Raw genomic sequence first — 6,481 nt, 5'->3', positions numbered from 1 at the left:
AACCACAGTCTTAACGGCTTCCATCCTTACAGGTATCTGGACTCCTGTTTTCTCCATTTATTTATTTAGGAAAATATATCAAAAGTCATTTGAAAAGGTCACTGTGGCTGAGCCAGCTCACATCCAGTATGTGTAGGAGCAGAGAGAACCATTTTAGGTGAAAAGAAAAGGCATCATCCCGATTTGCAGTGATGGGCAAGAGCGATCTCAAAACGGAGAGCCGCAGAACAGCCACCCTGATGTGGTCCCGGGCAGGGCCCCAAAGTTTCAGACCCAAGTGCGAAGATAAAGAAGTAAACTAACCAAAACGATTCAAGATTAATTTGATATTATTTAAACATTAGTTACATACGCTGGTTTCTCTTCTGACTGCATGAAAACAATAGGGAAAATTCTCTGCCTCCCAGAAATGAATTTGTCCAAAGTGATCTCTACCCTGAATTTCTACAAAAACTCTTCAAAACCATGAGAAATCGGTTAGCCCCGCTGGATCTCTCTGCTTGGAAGATGAATAAGCAAAGGAGCCCTTGACATTTCATTTCCCTGACATTTTATTTTGTTCTAAGTCCTCTTCTCTGGTTCCTCAAGTACATTTTCTGTTCAGATTCTGCAAACAGACATCAGGATGACTCAGAACCCATTTAAATGTATTGAGCCTCACAGGTTTGGCGATTTAATTACGTGTTGCACGGGATTTATAAATAGCATGCAGTCTCTCTGTGCGTCAGATACCTACCAAGCAGTGGTGGCCGGGTCTCTGGGTTTGTGCGGTGACACCTCAGGCCAGCCGCTGGATACAGTGGGATGAAGAATCCGAGCATGTTTGCTGCTGGGGTGTGCCAGGAGGATTGGGATTTGGTTCTTCCAGGGAGAGGCTTAATCCTCCAAATAGTTCCCAAACGAGGGGCTCAGTGTATGGTGTGAGAGTACATGGGGGATACGCCATCTGTCGCAGGTCTGGAGCCTGGGTTGGGTGACCATTGGTGCTGGGCCTGGCAAAGGGACCCACAGACGTCGAGGTTCTTGGGGAACCCCAGGATGTTGTCTGGTGGGAGGGACTGATATGGAGGGCTCAGGCAGGAGGGTCTGGAGCTGCGCATCAGGAGCCCCGTCACCAGGGAGAACCCAGACGCCACATGCTGACTCCCTCCTAACAGAAAAGGCCAGTCAGCACACCCCACAGGGAGAGACGCATAGTTTATGGCTGGTTCTGGGGGACGAATATGGGTTTCTGATCATCCTCCTTCCCAAAGACAAGACTGTTGCTACTGGTAGCAGGACCGAACTTGCAAAGGAAGGGTATACAGACCTGGAGAGAGGAGCAAACAGAAGGAGAGGGGTGCTAAAATAAAATTAAGAAAAAAAAGAAAGAAATTGAAGAACATAATAAAATTAAATTAAAAAAAGAAATTGAAGAACATCATAACATAATAAAATAAAATTAAAAAAAAAAAAAAGGAGAGGGTTGCTTCAAGAGCCTGCAGAGAAGAGCAGAAAGGGCAGGTGCCGAGCTCCCATGTGGGAGTCCCTCCTCCTTCCTCCTGCTGTGGATCTCTGGAGCCTCCCTGCTTCACGGCACTCAGTGCTTCAAAGGCCGTGGGGCCGCGCCGAGGAGGATCAGAAGCATCCAGCAGCATGTACAACGTCTAAGGATGGCGGGGAGCGGGGGTTGGTCAAAATCACCGACTGTGACCATCTGGAATGAAAGAGATGAAGGCGGTTGGTGGAGAGAAGTCTGGAGTCCGCAAGGTGCCTGGTACACAAACTACAGTGTGAGCATGTCGGAATGGGAGTGTGCAGTGAGAACGGCATAGTGATGGGGGTCCAGAAGCCTCCAGAGTCAGCAACTCGGGGAGGAGCTGGTCCCAGGAGGGCGAGCGAAGACCACGGCCCTCCCGTGGGCAGCCCCTTTCAGTGACCTGTCCATCAAAGCGAGCTCGAGCACCCCGGAACAGTGATCTGACTCAGCTTTCCTATTTCACTTCTAAAATATCTATTATCACAGCAATCCATCCTATTCTGGAAGAGATGGCAGTCATGGCTGTTCGACCTTGTCACCATCCCGGAACCTCGGAACTGCACACTTCAAAGTGGCAAATTTTATGGTATATGAAGTGTGTCTCAAAAACGTGATGCATCACAAACTGGTTGGAAGCAGTTTTAAAAATATTCAATGGTGTAAATTTAAAAATGGAAATCTCTTGATCCCCTCCCTGACCTACACATTCCTCATTCCCACTTCCCCAAGGAAAACCACGTTAGTACCTTCCAGAAATTCTCTAGGACTATAAAAGTATGTATGCGCATTTATTTTTTACAAAAAGAGGATCAAACCATAAGTAGTATTTTGCAGCTGGCTTTTTCATGGAACAATAAGTCCTTCCCTGTCAATACAAATAAACATGCCCAATTTTTCCCTAGGTGCTGAGCGCCCCACTGCATGGCAGCTCTGTCGTTGACTTAAGCAGTCCTTTGTCGTTTGGGGGCACTTGAACATTTCCCAAATTTTGCTGTTTAGACCCTTTAGTGAATGTGCCCGTCACCACCTCTGTGCGCTTACATAAGCATATGTGTGGGACGGATTCCTAGAAGGAAAATTGATAGGACAAAGGACGTGTGTGTTTCAAGTTTGATAGCTAGCACTAACTGCTTTCCATCAACTGTTCCTAATATCCAGTGTACCCAGCAGGGTGGGACAGGGCCCCTTTTCTCACGCTCCCTGGATTTAAGTCTTGCCTTTGGAGAAGGTAAAGGATCACTTGATTTCGGGTGGAGATAGAAGACAGGACACGATGAGGGAAACCAGCCGAGCCCAGCAGGGCCTGAACTAGGATGGTTTCATTTTAACCTGTACATAAACTGTCATTCTAATATAAGGGTTTTTGGTAGAAGGGTTCTGGTCAAAAAAAAAAAAAAGATAAAAAATGTGAAAACCACTAGTTAGGTAGTCATATAAGCCATGTTCCTTCCTGCTTCCAGACACTCACTTGGCCCTGCTGTGGCCTCCAAATGGCCCCTAACCAACCTTGTCCCCAGGTGTCCATGACCCGTGAAGTCCTGTCCCACACGGAATAGAGCCCATCTGCGTAACTATAGCATGATGCAGAGCCAAGCTGTGGTATTTAAAGACACTGCACCTTCTGCCGGACGCTTCTTGATCTCTCATTCTGGGGGAAGACGGCCACCACGTCTTGAGGACAGACGAGAAGCCCTATGGAGACTTCGGGGATGAAGACCCAGCTTGCCTGTTGAGTGAGTCAACGGTCCTGGCGGCAGAATTCAGAGGCATACCAGCCTCCTTCGCCTGCAGTATCAGGAGCGACCCTGAGCCAGAACCCCAGCTAAGCCTCTCCCGAACTCATGACCCGGAGAAGCCATGTGCCGGACTCTTTCCTGTGGTTCAAAGCCTCTAATTTGGAGTAGGGGGGTGGGTAACTCATTATGCAGCAATAGATAACTAAGACACCTGGAATTCTGTGGTTTGGTGTCCCAGATTCTGAAGTTCTGGTTTCATCCCTGGACTTAAACCCCACCGTTGATTCTGCCCCACCGGAGGCCCTTGGTGTGTCTTATCAGCTCAGGACACTCGATCCCTTCCACAGTACGGCTGCGGCTCAGCCCGCGTCCTGGAAGGGGCTGGCAAGGCACAACACGAAGCCCACAGTGACACCAGACACTGGTTATTCAGTCACCGTGTTCCTTGAGAGAGCAATTTCATACAACGAGAGAAGGGTTCAGAAGCCAGACTCTACGGATCTAAGAGTCTACGAGGTGAAGAAGGATGGGAACCATTCCTATCAAGTTGTTGGTGATGAAGGGAAGCAGAAGGGTTGTTGGTTCCATGTGTTTGCTTATGGGGATATGCAGAGTCGAGCTTACATTGCAGAAAGAGGAGGAATGAGTGCCTGCAGTGAAATTAAAAATGTGAGCCCTGGAGGAGAGCAGATAGAGGGGGCTGTAAAAAGAGAAGGCAGCTGGGGCTAGAGCCCACTCACTTCCCTGCACCTGCTCACTTGTCCAGGACTGGGGATCCCAGGAGCCTGCAGAGAACTGGGAAGAATCAGTGTCAGAGCACAGAGCCCACAGGTGAGGGATGGAGGGTTCAATGGGCCACAGCAAGAGTCTTACCCCAGTTGGAGAGCATCACCATAGCGGGGCTGCGATCCACTCAGCTTTGTGACTTGAGCTAGAGGACAGACGTGGGAACCCCAAGATGGGACAGAATTCCCGGTACTTAGGACTGCACATGGCATTGGTAGGCGCTCAGCTGATATGAGTCGGATGAATGAGCGTGTGAAAGTAAATAAGAAGGTAGACCAAGGCTGTGGCTTTACATTTTTCAGTGGCTGAATGTGGGAATCCAGGAGGCAAACTGAGTCCTGTTCCTCTGGGAGGACAGGCTGGGGGAGGGGCAGGCTCAGGTCTGGGGCTGATTTAATAAGCGTAACAGGGCCTGAGACAGGAGTCTCTGTGGTGACGGTGAGACCAGGCGCTGGAGTGCCACAGGGATGGAGCTGCTGGGGCCCCAGAGGCCTGGCCATGGACTTCTCTTAGTCAAGAGCTAATGCCTTTCTGTCTCCCTCTGCAACGTCCTTGAGTCCTGGAGAAGCCCTGCTTTGTTCAACACAGTGGTGGCTTTGTGCTTCCCTCTGAAATAAAACTTTTATCCTAAAAGAAAAAGAAAATGTATCCAATGCAGTATGTCATCATCCCAGTGCTCCAACCTTCCCAGCCCTGGTGGGGAGGACAAGGAGGCAGCCGTGGTCCCCGGGGCACCGGGGGTCTGTGCTCCTGATTATTTTCCCTTCCTGGATTTCTGTTGTAAGTCACTGAAGATACACAGGAAATCTAACTCCCAAACTTGGCTTTTCTTTTTTCCCTCCCCCAGCCCTTTCACTGGGAAGGAAGAGCAGACCATGTGGCCAGCGAGAGTAAAACCTGGATGAAATCTGCAGAGGTTTGAGGCAGGCGACAAAGGGCCTGAGCGGCCTCCCAGCGGCACAGGTGTGGCCCCGGGCAGGAGAAGGGGCTGCCCTGCGACTCCGGCTTACTGGGGGGACGCTGGCTGTCCTTGTGCGAGCCCGGCGAGGTCAGGACTGGACCCAGGCCCCCCGCGCCAGCTGACCTCTCCGTGCACATTAACCAGCTTCTCTGACCTCACTCGGTGGGGCGACCCACGTCCTCGGGGCCGCCTTGCCCTCGCATCTTTGGGCAGCCTCAGGACATCCTGGCGACAGGCTGCCGCTGTCTGTGCAGACACAGAGGGAGCAGGCCCCTGCCCGGCGCTAAGTCGGGAGAGGGGCCTGCTGATGGAGCGACAGTGTGGCACTGGAAAGTTTTCAGTGCTCTGAACGGGAGCGCGACAGAGCGGCCTGCGCCGTTTCTCCACCCGGCGCGTTCGGCCGGAGCCGGCGGGTCCCCGGGAGCGGCGGGAAGGCCCGCGGCCAGGCTGCACCCGGCTCACCTCGGGGCGCTGGGAATGAGGTCACCGCCCGGGAGTCGCCGGGGCGGGGGCCGGCGGGGGCGGAGGGTTATTCAAAGGGAAGCGCCGGCTCCAGCGCCGTGGGCGCCGGGGTCAGGACTTTCTGGTTTGTCCTCCTGCAGGAGGCCGCGGAGAAGAGGCAGGCGCCGGGCGGGCTTGCCGAGCGGGGGGCCCGGAGTGCCACGAGGACAGCAGCGCGCGGGCGCGGGGACGCGTTCCCGGGACAATGCAGAAAATGGGAGCCGCGCTCCGCTCCTCCTCCCCGGGGAAGGAGGCGGCGCCGGCGGGCGGTCCGCCGTCTCCGGCCGCCCAGGGCTCGCGGGGCGGGGCAGGGAGGGGCCCCTGCGGCCCCCCGCGCCCCGCCCCACGCCCCTCCCCCGGGCCGCCCGCGCTCCAGGGGCGGCCTCCACGCCCCGCCGCGCCGCGGGCCTTTGTCTCTGCGGTGAGGGGGGCGGCGCCCCCTGCCGGCGGGTCTGCGGCGGCGCGGCGGGGGCCCGGCCACGCGGGCTCGGGCGGGGCGGTGGGGGGGTCCGGCTGCGCGCGCTCGGGGGCGCACGGAGGACAGGGCCGGCGGGGGGGGCGGGGGGGGCCCGCTCCGCCCCGCTCCGCCCCGCTCTTCCGGCAGGGCCGACGACCGAGTGCTCGCGCCCACAGCGGCTTTGGAAGATCGACCCTCTTCATCTCTCCAAAGATGTACCCAAGCTGCAAAGTCTCGGCACTTTGAAAACCTTTTAAGTCAATAGACCAAAGAGCTTTGATCTGGGTGAAACGCAAAACGCCAGATTTTCGATTTTAAAAACACAACGTCTAAACGCAACCTAAGCACTTTCGTAAATGGATGCAGAACAGGCACTTGTGGGCGCCCGGCCCACCCCGGCCCGCCCTGCGCTCCCTCCCTCGGTGCAGCGCTGTCTGCCCGCAGCCCCTGAACCCACCAGCCTGGGAACTTTCTTTTGCGGGCGGGCAGCGTGGAAACGTGGGCTCGCAGAGGGGACTGAA

The 6,481-nt window shown here is 54.6% G+C and overlaps 1 long non-coding RNA gene across 1 annotated transcript; it reads right to left on the bottom strand.

Annotated features, from left to right (window-relative positions):
* Positions 1–311: 311 nt before the first annotated feature.
* Positions 312–5,342, bottom strand: LOC115937623 (uncharacterized). The gene is made up of 2 exons (XR_004072877.2): positions 4,129–5,342; positions 312–1,696 (listed from the first exon to the last, which is right to left on the bottom strand). It is a non-coding gene; the product is annotated as an uncharacterized LOC115937623 (long non-coding RNA).
* Between the last annotated feature and the right edge of the window lie 1,139 nt (positions 5,343–6,481).

The sequence above is a fragment of the Leptonychotes weddellii genome, chromosome 13 (genome assembly GCF_054177405.1).
Source record: "Leptonychotes weddellii isolate Sample4059 chromosome 13, ASM5417740v2, whole genome shotgun sequence".
Classification (NCBI taxonomy): Eukaryota; Metazoa; Chordata; class Mammalia; order Carnivora; family Phocidae; genus Leptonychotes; species Leptonychotes weddellii.
Note: the sequence above shows the minus strand (reverse complement) of the source record. Positions and strands in the feature narration are given on the sequence as shown.